The 14,577-nt window shown below is 37.3% G+C and overlaps 1 long non-coding RNA gene across 1 annotated transcript; it reads left to right on the top strand.

The window, feature by feature from the left end:
* The first annotated feature begins 12,458 nt into the window (after window positions 1-12,458).
* LOC136970789 (uncharacterized) lies at window positions 12,459-12,969 on the top strand. The gene is made up of 3 exons (XR_010880041.1): window positions 12,459-12,492; window positions 12,785-12,869; window positions 12,943-12,969. It is a non-coding gene; the product is annotated as an uncharacterized lncRNA (long non-coding RNA).
* The last annotated feature ends 1,608 nt before the right edge of the window (window positions 12,970-14,577 follow it).

The raw sequence follows: 14,577 nt of genomic DNA on the forward strand, positions 1-14,577 counted from the left end.
TACAGGTATTAGACAACGGAAAGAAGAAGATCTATGGGAGTTCCGTGTTCGCTTATGCGAAGCGGTTGACCAAGTGATCGAGGCTAATCCACATCTTGAACCTAACAAAGGACAACTACTTTTGGATCAATTTATTAGGGGCTTAGATATTCGTTTACGTCGTGAAGTACTGAACCATCAACCCGTATCGTTTGATAAAGCAGTCGGACTGGCAGAGAAGGCTAATGAGATCGAGCAAAGGTTTTTTCGTAAAGAGAACACGTGTTACGTTAATATGGCAGAAACCACCACAAAAACTGAGGAGGATATCACCAACAATAAGGGAGCAGGTGAACACAAGGAAGGCAATTTGAGAGAAACCGTAGAGAAGCTTGTAAGACAGGTGGAAGAACTTTCGGAGAACATGAGTCGAATGACAACCATTAACAGAAAAGACCAGATCCGAGAAGCAGCAGACTATGTGTGTTACGCTTGTGGTTATCCGGGACATATTGCACGTAACTGCCCGACAAAAACAAAACAACAGTTAAACTAACAAGGGCTTGCAATAGTGGCCAGGATTGCAGGCTCAGCCATGTTTGTAAGCTGGCTCTGAACATAAGACAAAACACTAATGGTTTACCGGTATGCGGAGGAGCAATTGGGACGACGAAGGTCCGATTTCTCATCGATACAGGGTCGGAAAGGTCGTTAATGAATCTTGACACAGTAAAGATGCTACTAGACGGAGATAATTGCGAGATAGTCAACGAAACCCTATCGGTGAAGGGAATAAGTGGACCGTCTGTAACTTGTGAACCCGTAATGTGTATGAAACTCTCATGTGGTGGCAAGATCATAAAACAGAAGTTTGGGAGCGTCAAAGCAAATACGTTTGTTGATTATGACGCCATTCTTGGAATCGACTTCCTGCGAAAGTGCGAAGTGATATGCAAATTGTTATATAAAATCAGCACATGGACACAGGAAGACAAAAGTAACGAGTGTACGCTCACAGTGATGAGTCATGCCACAAGTACAGTTCCAAAGGGAATAAAAGTGGATCATATCCCTCCTCCCCACCAAAGTAAAATGCTTAACTTGATACATACCTTCTCTTCTTGCTTCTCCTCAAAGCTTGAAAACCTAACAGGAACATCAAAATTTTGCCATGATATCGAGCTATCTGAGTCTAGACCGATAAACACTCGGCAATATAGGATACCCCACATCATGCTTCCCAAGTTGAAAGAGAAAATAAACTCCTACCTGGAGGCTGGAATCATAGAAGAGAGTAATTCTCCTTGGAACTCTCCCATACACATCGTAAACAAAGACGATGGGGACATTAGATTTACGTTGGACTTACGACGGATAAATGACGTAACCATTAGTCAGGACTTCCCTATGATGAGGGTTGATGATATTCTGACACAATTCAGAGGAAGTAAGGTGTTTTCAGTCCTTGATTTGAGCTCGGGGTACTTTCAGATCCCCATCAAGAAGGAGAAAAGGGAGGTTTTTGCTTTCTCCACGCCCTGGGGGAAATATCAACTGTGTCGCATGCCCCAGGGCGGAAAAAACAGTGGTCGTTACTTCCAGAGTGTGATGAATTGCGTCTTGGCTCGTTTCATAGGACATTCGTGCTTTGTATTCCAAGACGACGTTGTCCTATTCTCTAGCGACTTAGGCGAACATATATCACTCATCCATAAAGTTATGGAGGCCATAGATAAGGCAGAACTAAAATTAAATCCAGAGAAGTGTAAATTTTGTGTTCCTGAGATAAGATACTTAGGCCACATCATAAACGGAAAGGGAATCAAACCTGATCCTGAGAACGTCAAAGCGATAACGGACGTACCGGCGCCATCTCGCACAAAGGACGTTAGAGCATTCCTCGGAATGGTCAATTATTACCGACCATTTATTCAAAATCTCGCCCATATAGTACAGCCCTTAACCGACTTAACTAAAAAGGGAGCGAAATTCGATTGGAATTATAAATGTGAAAAGAGTTTTAAGAGAATTAAAGAAATGTTACTTAACACCCAAACGTTGGGGCATCCTGATTTTGGGAGCGAATTCCTTTTGAGTACCGATGCCAGCGAGGGATGCATAGGGGCAGTGTTGAACCAGAGGGTGGGGGAGAAGGAACATGTCAGCCCAATAGGATTTTATAGTAAGAAGCTGCAAGGGAACGAGAGGATGTACTCGACTGTGGAAAAGGAATGCCTGGCCATCGTCCTAGCATTACGTCATTTTAGATACCTTGTACTTGGACGCCCGGTGATTGTTTACTCCGATCATAAACCACTAGTATTTCTACAACATATGCAGAATCACAACCGACGCCTAATGCGATGGGCCATGGAATTGAGCGAATATGATCTAACTTTGGCTCATGTAAAAGGAAAAGAGAACGTGGTTGCGGATTTTCTCTCAAGAGTTCACAGTGATGTGATTACAAATAATGTGACATCGGATCAGTCTAGACCCATGGAAGAGATTGACAAACTCATAATAAAGTCTCAGGACACCGATAAAATTTTCGGTCCAATTAAACGAAAAATTCTTGGGATAGAGAGACCAAACGACACGGTGGATATGCCTATAGAAAATTTCGATATTATCGACAGTGAACTTGTGACAATTAACCAAGTAGATGATGACTGTCGAATGATTAGAAGATGTGTTGGTGAAAGTGCAGTCAATCAAATTATTTCGACACATCATTGTCACCCCCTTGCCGGTCACATGGGAATCGCCAAAACGTTTGCTGCAGTTAAACGCCATTTCTACTTTCCGAAGATGTGGAAAAGGATAGAGGAATTCGTTAGAGTGTGCAAGGTGTGCCAGCGTTATAATCGTCACAAAGGAAAAGCCCCCGTCCAGGATTTCAAAACAGCGTCGCGCCCCATGGTCGAAGTCTCTGTTGATCTTATAGGACCACTCCCAGTAACGGAACGATCAAACCGCTATATACTCGTATTCATTGATTTATTCTCAAGATATGCTGAAGCCGTGGCCATCCCCTCCCAAGATGCAAACACAATCGCCGAGGCATTCTTTTGCAATTTCGTCTGTCGATTCGGGTGCCCGACCGTACTAATATCGGATCGAGGACCGAATTTGACATCTAGTACGATGGAGGAAGTGTGCCGAATGTTAGAGGTCAAACGAAGAGTGACGACCGCATACCGTCCCACGTCTAATGGCCTCATTGAACGGTTTAATAAAACAATTGTTGAAATTATCGCCCGCATATCAGATGGGGATAATCGTAATTGGGATACCCACCTCCCAGCAGCCATGTTCGCGTATAGAAACGCTGTAAATTCAGCCACAGGTGAGACGCCCAATTTTTTAATTTACGGTTTTGACCCCCGTTTCCCTAATGGTGACAAGATAGACAGAGTCGAGTGGAACCAGAACATAGAAAGTTACCGCTCAGATCTCGTGGAGAGACTCGAGACTGCGCATAAAATAGCGCGCGCTCTGAGTGACGAGAGCAAAAGAATGAGTCGGGAATATTGGAATAGACACCGCTCTCTCCGAAAATTTGAAGTGGGAGAATTAGTTTGGCTAGCACGACCTCTTCATGATCCTACAAAACGAAAATTCTCTGCAAAGTATTTGGGGCCTTTCCGCATAGTTGATAGGATAAACGAAGTGAACGTAAGAATAAGGGGATGTAAGGATGGGGATGACCAAACAGTCCACATTGACCGGCTCAAGAGGTATGTTGGTCCCGAGAGCAAATTGGCTAATCTTAGAAAAAAGAAAGGACGTACGCCACGAAAATTACCAGTCAGAGCTGACGAGATACGAGATAACGAAGAGGAGGAACAAATCGAACGTAGGGCATATAGACAAAGGGAAACTGTTCTACCAGAAAATGATGAGAATTATAAAGATCAAGGTGAGAGAATACCTCAAACTGAAGATAGTTTGAGTGACGGGTACAACTTGAGAAGGCGTCAAATTGACTTCCGTGCATTGAGTCGTGGAAACTACAATTAGATATTAAACTTTGTAAAGATACAAAATGTAGCATATCGGTGAGCCCAACATTACTTATAGTGTAAGAAAAAAAAAATATTCCGTTTGTTGTTGTTGTAAAGGTTAATGGGAGGAGGGGAGATATGTGGTCTGAAGACCACGTGTTCTGTTACCTAACCGACTCGTAACCAACCCCTTGGGTGGTTCACAGTGTAAAGAAGGGAGAGGCACTCATAGCGTAAAAGCTTCCTGTTGTAAAAGTTAATGGGAGAAGGGGAGATATGTGGTCCAAAGATCACGTGTTCTATTGCGTGATCCTTGGGTGGGCCGCAGGGTAAAGAAAGGACGGGCCGCGTTTTCGGAAGAAAAACAGAGAGGGGGAAGGAGATCGCAGCATGCTCAAGGGAAGAATAAGGAGTTTTTCGGAAGAAAGAAGAGAGAGTAGACGTGTAGACGGTAGAGTCGCGAGATTGTTTTTTTGTGTGTGTTGTTTCTTTTGTTTTAGTGTCTGTTATAGCGAAGGGACAGAGTAGTGATTGGAAGGACTGAAATAAACTTTAAGTTCCTTGCATTGGAGTCATAGAGTGAGTGATTTATTTCATTGAAGTTTCTTTTCATTTTGTTCCTGCACGGGGAATACTCTAAAGATCGAGTACTTCCCCACAAAAGCTTTGTATGGCCAGCCTTGCTCAAGGATTCCAATCAATGGTGGAGAGCCTGTATCAGCTGTCAGCAGAATAAAATCAGCCGTCACATACGAAGCCCATTACAATTTAACCTACCGAAGCAACGATTCAACCACATACACATGGATATCATGGATCAACTTCCCCCGTCCGAAAAATTCGTGTATGTGTTGACAGATTTACACGTTGACCAAAAGCCACACATCCCGGACATAACAGCAGAAATGGTAGCGAAAACATTTATATCAACATGCGTCGCTCGATTTGGAGTTCTTTCCATCATAATGACCGACCAAGGGCAACCGTTTCAGTCCCAGCTCTTCATGTCACTCACTGCCCTTCTTGGAATTAAAGAATCCGCACAACCCCCTATCACCCATCATCAAACGGGTAGGTAGAGAGAGCGATTCCATCGCACACTTAAACAAGCCTTACGATGTAGTGAACACAACCGTTGGACAGAAAGCCTCCCTACACTCCTGCACAGACTCCGTTCCACATTTAAACCTGATAACGGAAGCACTTGCTAAAAAATGGTGTACAGAACGACGTTAAAGTTACCAGCTGACTTCATACAGCATACAAATAACACTCCACTGAGCAACCCATCAACCTTCAGCACCTCCACAATATCATGAACAATTTTTCATGAGTCCAAACGTCTCTGCTCAAGAAAATTACCACCTTTCTACACCTATCAATAATGGAATGCTCCCACGTATTTGTTAGAAATGATTCGGTTAAATTCTCCTACAAGCTCCTTACGGTGACCCTTTCCAAGACTTAGCACAATCAAATAAACATTTCACCATATTAATAAAAGGCAGAGATGCTGTCATCAGCGTGGATCGACTTAAACTAGCGTTCACCAATACAACTAGAGACAATACATCCAAGCATCAGTCAACAACACAAGTCCTATCACCCCAACACAATCACCAACCACAACAACCCAGTCAGTACCTCTGATCCCTGTACTGTTGTCACTGGGAAAGCAGTGTGGTGCCCATCGACAATGTGCACATTCAAACCAACTGAAGGTGCAAGCAAAAAAGGAGCAAAAAAGGAGCAAACAACGAACTTTAAACTACACATTCTCTCTCTGACCAGCGACTACCGAGGACAGACTTTCCAATGAGTGGCCAATACAAATATAACGGACTTTTGATCGTACAGTTCGATACCAAAGTGTAACAAACGATGTACTGTACACATATTGTAAATAAAAATATAGAAAAAGCGACCTCTGTTCTACGTTCTTTCTTCATCATTGAATCAAGTGGCGAGACATTATCAATTGATGACCAAAGACCAAAAATTTATGTCTAAGACAGAGTTTAATAAAATAAAGCTTCTTACGGCCCTTGTATTAAAATCTTCTAAGTCATACAATATATTGTCCCTATCGCATAAATTATAACACCTACGTTGTTAGTGTTTTGGGTTAATAAATGTTTGTTTTGCAGAGTTTATATCACCATGATTCTATTTTCGCAAAATAATGCATTTTGCCACACTTCTTTTGTGCAGAAAAAAAATTTTGTAAAAGTGAAGAAATATGCAATTCACACCCAGAAAAACGTTTTATCTCCCTTCTGGCTTTTATATAAGGAACATTAAGACCTATTACCCCAAGGTCAAGCAGTAGTTTGGAGATAAAACATTTTAATTCTTCTATGCAACCTGATAATCCGAAGACCCACAAAAATAATTGCAGCTTCATCAACTGAATCTAACATCCATCATGCAACATCCCGTAATAATGGCCATCGCACTTACGGTTGAAGATTTCTGGCACTTGTACAATTCAGACATTTTAGTTCAGGGATGGCGAACCTCTTTCAGTCTGCATGCCACATAGTAAGCATATTAAGCATATTCTTAAAAATGTTTATGCGTGCAGAAATTTCAGATTGGAGTAACTATATTTAAATTTGGCCGAATGGCCGAGCAATCAAAGTGGTAGCTTATCGCTCTTGTAGACCCGAGACCAAATCCGGACAAATGAAAAAAGCCCCAGAAAATTTTGACGTGGTGATTTGTTCCTCACCACCTGACTGTCCCATTGTGGGCTTGCTAGATAAATCAGCCCTCTTAGCGCCCACAGGGCGAAAAGAATTTTAAAAAACTATATTTAAATAAATAAAATAATATGATGTAATTAGAGTAAATGTAAAGAAGCTGATTGAAAAAGATGATAAACCGAAATCATATAATACGTTACGTGCCGGAGATTTCTCCGACATGACACTTTGGGCACGCGTGCCATAGGTTCGCCATTTCTATTCTAGGAGATCAAATCTGTATTATGACCGACAAGTTGGTCTAAGCTACAGTAAGCATTCTAAACTCAAAAAATCAGTCCTGGAAGAATATAACTCTTATTTCAATAATCATCTCTTCCACTTCATTTACAAATAACTACTGTTTGCTTTAAAAAACATTCATAAATATATGAATTAACACTGAGCAAGTGAAGAACCTGTTCATCCTTATCGCAATTATTTATGTAAGTATAAACAGTGTTTCTTTGTGTCAATATTCATTTGTCAATTGTTGCAGCCTTTTGGTACATTAAAGGAATTCCAAGAGAATATACTCCTGAGATCATTTTATTGTCTGGTTAAGAAATGCAACCGCAGTTACGAAAGAGAATAGAGAAATGCTTTTAAAAACTATTCAAAACTAATAGTGCATTCAAAAATATATTGATGCAAAAGGTGGTTATGTTGAGACCTCCTCCGAAGACACCACTCTGTGCTGTTGTGGTTCATTATTGGATTCAATAAATGTAAGTGGCTTTGGATGCATATTGATTGGATTCATAGCTACTACATTAACACTTCACACGTCATATTGTGAGAGAGATACAACACAATGAATGTATAGTTATGGTAATTTATTAATATTAACAATCTTCACATAGACTTTTTTACATACTTCCCTACTTACGTTCATCTGAACTATTTACCTTTTTCTAATATAGTTTTTATATCAACTACTTGAGTTATAGCTAAAATTAAAGCTGACATCCCATAAAAAATGGTACATGAACCAGGTGTCGATATGTATATTATGTCAACATAGTCATAACAACTGATAGTAATAGTATATTATTGGACTCTAGCCACTATAAACTATATAAATAGCAGAGTACGTTGTAATTCTCGAAGTACGTTATGTAAATAGCTTCTATAGCTTTTTTACTAATATTCATTGTTAAATATTAATCATGAAAATGTAGCCTTTCTGTAATTAGAACATGTTCATTTCTTCAATATGAAACAAAAACATTGCCTTTTGGTAGTATTATTATGAAAATTTTACAATACCGTAGCAGAATTTGTTAATTATGTTTACTTGACTATAACCTTACATGTTTTTATTACCAATAGATGCCCACTATTGACCATGTGTGTACTTCTCAGAGATTTAAATCCGAGTTTAAATAGACTCTTGATGATCTGGCCCCAATATTTTGGACACCATCTAGCCATTCTGTTATGAATCTAACTAAACCTGTGATGGTCATGTTAAAAAGTTTATTAGTGCCCAAGAACAAAAAGGTAAAATATCTAATGGATATATTGCCTTTATTCATTGTGTTTGTTTATTCTTTCAAGGTTTGTTTGTATATTTTATACCAATTCAATAAAATATATAAACACGCAATTTTCTGTATATTTTGCCTTGCAATTTTATTCAAATATTTCATATTTCTAAATTTTGTAAGTTGCACCACATTTATTACCTCACCGCTTGAGCTTCTGAACTGGCTGTATATTGATATTTTATTTATAAAACGTTATCAAACATTTCTTCTTTTAAAATTAAAATAAAGACCAAATCTGCCCAAAAGGGATCACCATCAGTGGCGTGGTGTAGTGGGGGCGGCAGGGGCGGCCCGCCTCGGGCGGCACTTATAGGAGGCGGCAAAATTTCACAATAAATAATAATATCCTGTAAAAATACCTAAATAAGGGGGCGGCAAAATTTTCCTCCTTCCCGGGCGGCTGACCCACACGCTACGCCACTGATCACCATTTATTTTTTGTCTTCCAAGACGAAACACTTTCGACGACTGACCTTCCTTTTTAGGTTACTTGTCGCCGGAAGGTTATTAAAAAGTCCTTTTAGAACACACAAGGTCTTTATTTTAATTATAAAAAATTCTCCATCGGACGAAAATTCACTAATTTCTTCCTCTGTTTTTGTTTTGTCATATTATGGCAACGCAATACTTGGGTGATCTGTCTAGGGGAAATGTCTTCCGGGAGGTCTTTTTAAGGGTAACTGGCCCCTATTCAGGCGTTATAGACGAGAAGAAAACCCGAAAATTCCACGTGGCCAGCCCTTCCTGGTGAGGCGCGAACCCACGATTAGGATCCAGTGGTGTTATTCACTCGGCCACCAGTACGCGCGCTTACAATAATTCAAGGTATATTGATCAATCCAGCATATTAATTTCTGAAAAATGAATTTACATTTTTGTCAAATATAAATTACTGTATATATAAATTTCCGAGAAACTAAACCCACCTGAAAAATTATTCTACAAAATGACTCCATAACAGAATATTCTATAACATTACAGAAATGTCGTTGTCAATTGTTTAATGCGACTGTTGACTCTAACTTCAACTAAAAAAACTCATTTAAAAGTAATACAAAACGAAAATATAATAAGAAACCGTTCAAAATTCTCAAAGAAACTTAACAACAAGTCTCCATTTATGCAAATTACACTTTTACAGAATAAACTGAAAACGTGGATATTGTTATACGATTAATACATAATAATGCGAAACAGAAACAAAACCAATTTTTCCTGTTTAAAAACTAAATAATTTGTCGTAGACAAACAATTAAGAAGTGTGACCATTATGCAAATTACTTAAAAGCAACTCCTTGTAATCGCTGTGACCCGATGAAATATATTTGGTGTTATTCCCTTTCATCCAAACCAGTCGAAATTAAGTGTAAGAACTTCGCTTCAGTCTGAAATCTTGCGCATTTTGTAAGTAATTGTTCTTATTAATTAACTTTGACATTGAATGTTCTGTAGAATCTTCATTGTAGAAGATAATAGAAATGGATTAGTAATTCTAGAGAATACTAAACTAGCCATTAATATATAACAATTATAGGAAATATTCAATAGAACACGGAAAAATTTCGGTGAATAATGTCGTTACTATTAAAAGATTTCATAGATTTTTCTGTCGTTCTGTACTTTAAGTTTGGTTTCTCAATTGAGAAATTTCGTATGGAAATCTGTTCTATCTATCTACTCAGTTTAACTTTTAACATACGATGGTAGAAATGACCCTTCTTAGTTGTAAATTCTCTTCTGTTCTACACCCTGCTGCATGTGTAGATAAAGAGGTTAATTTTAAGATTCTAACATTCGACTCCATTCTTTTAGTAACCGTTCATGTTTCGAGTATTCATAATAGATTATAATTAAAATTCAGAAAGTCTTTATGTATCTGTAATTATAATTTTTTAGTCAATTCCTTCTTTCTTCACTCAATCAAACACCTTTCTTGGAGTAAGAACTTATTTTAAGTCATTTCGTTTAAATTATCTAGAAGTATTTCTACAAAATCTCGTAAACGTTCGAGAAGGTCCTTAAGCGATTAATTAAAAGTTCATAGCCTCTAGCGTTTCCAGTCTAGATATTTTACTTGCCGTAATACGTGCAGAAATTAGAAAAAAAAAAATTTGGATTAACATGTTGTTCTCTCAAGAACTTAGATTATACTCTCAAAAACGTATTTTTTAATAATGGATCTTGAGGTGATCCACACAAAAATCTCTAGTTTCTACATAAAGGAGAAAATTATATGAGAAAAATTATCCGACCTGTGGACACTAAAAGGGCATTCCATTACATTTACCGTAAATTTGACCTGTTTTACAATGGTTAAAGGCTAAAATTTTTCTTTCTTGAATACAGTTTCCTTGTGATTTAATTCTTTCGCGTTTTAGAGCCACTTACTCTCTAATTATAACTTCGTGTATATATTTTGTCGTTTTCTAGATATAAAAAGCTTTTAAAATGAATAACGAAAGAGAGAGTTGCCCAGGACCATCCCGTTTCGTCGAATCAAATTTATCCATTCAATCTATGATACAAAATCCTCAAGCAGCTCAAGCCGTAGAAATATATAGCCAAAACCAAATCTCTGAGAGATCTATGCAAATTGAGTATTCAACACATGTGCAAGCGGAGTCAAAAGAACTGTTCAAGTGCTCCAAGTGCAACAAAAGTTTCCACTTCAAATCAAAATTAGAGATGCATATTCTGACACACACTAAAGAAAAACTGTACAAATGTAAAGAGTGCAACAAGACTTTCGTGCACAAATCGAGTTGGAACAATCATTTCCGAAAACAACACACTAACGCAGTGCATGTTTGCCCCAATTGTCCCCAAGCATTCACTACACTCGAGAGTTTAGTCGAACACTGTCGAATTCATATACCATTCAGAGATGCTCCTTACGTTTGCGCAGAATGTGGAACAGGATTTACACACGAGCAACAATTTCAACACCACAAACATATTCATTCGCTTCTCAGATACAGATTTCACTGAAGACGAAGTTCGTTTTTTTTTTTTAACAAAATGGCGATTACCTGAGTACACCTCGCTTTCCTTAAACTTCACCTTAGGCAGAAATTGTTTTTGTTCTTTTAAAAATTTTTGGTTTTTGATATTTTATTCATACAATATGATAGTTTTTACGTTGTTATTCCTTTTTATAATCATCTATATTTTAAACTGAACTTTTTGTTAGTTTTTTTATACAATTTTATTGAACGAAAAATCAAAAACACATCTCGTGAACTTTTTAATACTATTTTTTTGCATATGACCAACAATGAGGTAGGTTCGTTTGAACAAAATTGGCTGTTTTTCCTACGTCATTACTGCGTGCTTAGTTCAGAATTCCCATAAGTAACTATATAAAGCCATCGTGTATTGTGAAGACAAAGCATGATTTTGAAATTTTCATCACTTCCATTTGTTATTCCTGCAACGTTTATACATTAAATGATTCTGCTGAGACGATGCCCGGAAGGAATCAAGAAATACTTCGCCTGCGAGTGATACCAATTTCTGTATGAAGGTGAACTTGTGAGTTAAAAGCCATGTATAAAAAATAATTAAATCGTCCTAGTGAGCAGCAGAACACTGAAGCGGTTATTGTAGAAGACTGTCCAGTTACGTCTTAGGTACTGTCCCTTTTTTTGTGTGCGCTTGATTTTGTATTTTATATGTTCCTATTTTAATCGTTATATTTGGGAGCTGCAGTTTCACCCGTCAAGTCACTCTACTGCAGAGGCTCGTAACGTGAATCTCCATACGAAGTAACGAAGACCCCAGTTGTTGTGAGGTACTGTATTTGAACATTATGTACTGTAATTCTTCTTCTTAGCTTAATAATCGGCATATATTGTTGTCTGCCGATTTAATAATTGTTTTGCTTTTTCTCTTTTTACAGAAATGCGAAAAATAATGATGTTCGAAAATTTCATTTTCGTTTTAGAGGATATTTTGCTTTTGAGACTTTTTTTTTTCTCCGGGTAATACGAATTTTATTGCATTCTTTATTCTTATACTCTATATAAGCTGTAAAAATATTTTCTAATGTAAGTATATTAATGTTTCTTTAAATTCGATTTTTAGTCCAGGATCTACTGCGCTCTTTCCATATCTTCTGTCATATCGGTCCACCGTTTTGTGCCAACACGAAAGGCTGCCTTTAAAGAATGTTTATTAGTAATTGCAAGAAACAAATCTGAACTCTACACTACAGTAAGTATTTCAGAATTCTTGCTAATTTGTAATTGTCTCGTCATTTGTATAATGCTGTAAAAACAAGGCGCCATTTTACGAAAAACAATGGCTTCAGTCATTGCTTAGACACCTGTCATTTAAGTGACAGGAATGCAGGTAATACACAACTCCAACTGAAACGTATTACTGGGACTTAAGCTGCATAAGATCTATTAATTTATTGATTGCAAATATAAATTTATAGGAAATAGATAAATTTTCGATAACCTCTTTTTTCTTTTTACTACATCCATGAAAATCTCTAATGAAGAACTTACATGAACAGAAGCCGAATCGTATCACTTGCTCTTGCAGAACGAAACGGTCTCCAAAAGATATCTTGTCAATTATTTGCAGTAAGTACTTTTTTAATAAACGAAACACTAAGTAACAACTTAGAAAACAATTTCGCAAATTTTATTATTGCAGGAAAACAGAATGAGAAACCTGTTCGAGAGTGGCTGTTCGCATTAATAAATCAGATGAAGCTAGATTCTGGAAAATATTGCATATAGAAACCCTTCGCAAGCCTTCAGTTTGCAACAATGATAACAACAGAACAAAAAGAAGTGCATCAAACAGTACCAGACTCTACCGGAAAACATCTTATGTGAAAATACGTTACTTCAATGAAAAGTTAAATTGTTATGATTAAAGATATGTCAATTAATTTAAAATGTGTAATTTTGATATGGCATGTGAATTTATAATGTATAAATGCTTCCTACATCTTAAATTTATTCAAGATCGATATTCTATACCTTGTTTTTTATCTGAATGCATTCAACTATGTTTCAAAAGCAAATAAAATGTTCTGTATTAGTAAACGTGCAGTGTCATGCTCTCGAATATTTATATAAAATATTTCACTTGACATTCTTAATTTTACAAATTCTTTTTTTCTGATGTCTAGTTAGTTCAGTTTACGACTGCATTTTAGGCATAACTATTCAGCTATAGATAGAGGATTGCTGATGGATCCTAACATCCAAATGAGTGGTTGCTGTTGAACTTCTTCCCAGTTTTCTTAGTGAAATTTTGAAAGAAGTCTTCCCAAACTAAATTTAAAAAATAGCCTTATTTATCACCCTTTTTTGAAAAAAATATCTTCTCTTGGCATTTTTATGTACATTTATAATTCGCAAAGCTTTCTGAATACATATTTCAAATTCATTTAGCAATTATCGTTTTGGTAAAATTATCTGAACTTGCACAGTTCTTCAATATTCTTAACCAATCAATTTATTCTACATTGTATCATTTAGACTTGGCACTGGATATGAGGAATTTTCTTTTTTATAAAAACCAAACTATATGTGGCGCCCAGCGGCAATGTGCCGGTTCAGGCCGACAAAGGGCGCAAGCAAAAAAGGAGCAAACATCGAACTACACATTCTCTCTCTGACGAGTGACTACCAAGGACAGACTTCCCAATCAGCAGAAAATTCAAATATAACGGACTTTCGATCGTACAGTTCAATACCAAAGTGTAGCAAACGATGTACTGTACACATATTGTAAATAAAAATATAACGTTGGCGTCGCTTTTTCTATTTCTTCATCATTGAATCAAGTGGTGAGACAGCATCAATTGGTGACTGAACACCAAAAATTTATGTCTAAGACAGAATTTAATATACTAAAGCTTCTTATGGCCCTTGTGTTAAGGATAATATATTGTATGACTTATTAGATTTTATTGCATAAATGATAACACCTTGTTCGTGTTTTGGTAATAAGTGTTTGTTTTGCAGAGTTTATATCACCTTGATTCTAAACTCTTGTTTTGTAAAAGATGAAGAAATAAGCAATTCATACCCAGGAACGTTTTATCTCCCTTCTGGCTTTTGTATAAGGAACATTAAGAACCGTGGCCTGAAGACCTATTACCCCATAGTCAAGCAGTAGTTTGGAGATAAAACCTTTTAATCCTTCTATGCAACCTGACCATCTGAAGGCCCACAAAGGTAATTGCAGCTTCATCAACTGAATCTAACATCCATCACGCAACATCCCGTATTAATGGCCGTTACATCTACGGTTGAAGATTTCTGGCACTTGTAC

The sequence above is a fragment of the Centruroides vittatus genome, unplaced genomic scaffold (genome assembly GCF_030686945.1).
Source record: "Centruroides vittatus isolate TY-2023 unplaced genomic scaffold, ASM3068694v2 contig_216, whole genome shotgun sequence".
Taxonomy (NCBI): Eukaryota; Metazoa; Arthropoda; class Arachnida; order Scorpiones; family Buthidae; genus Centruroides; species Centruroides vittatus.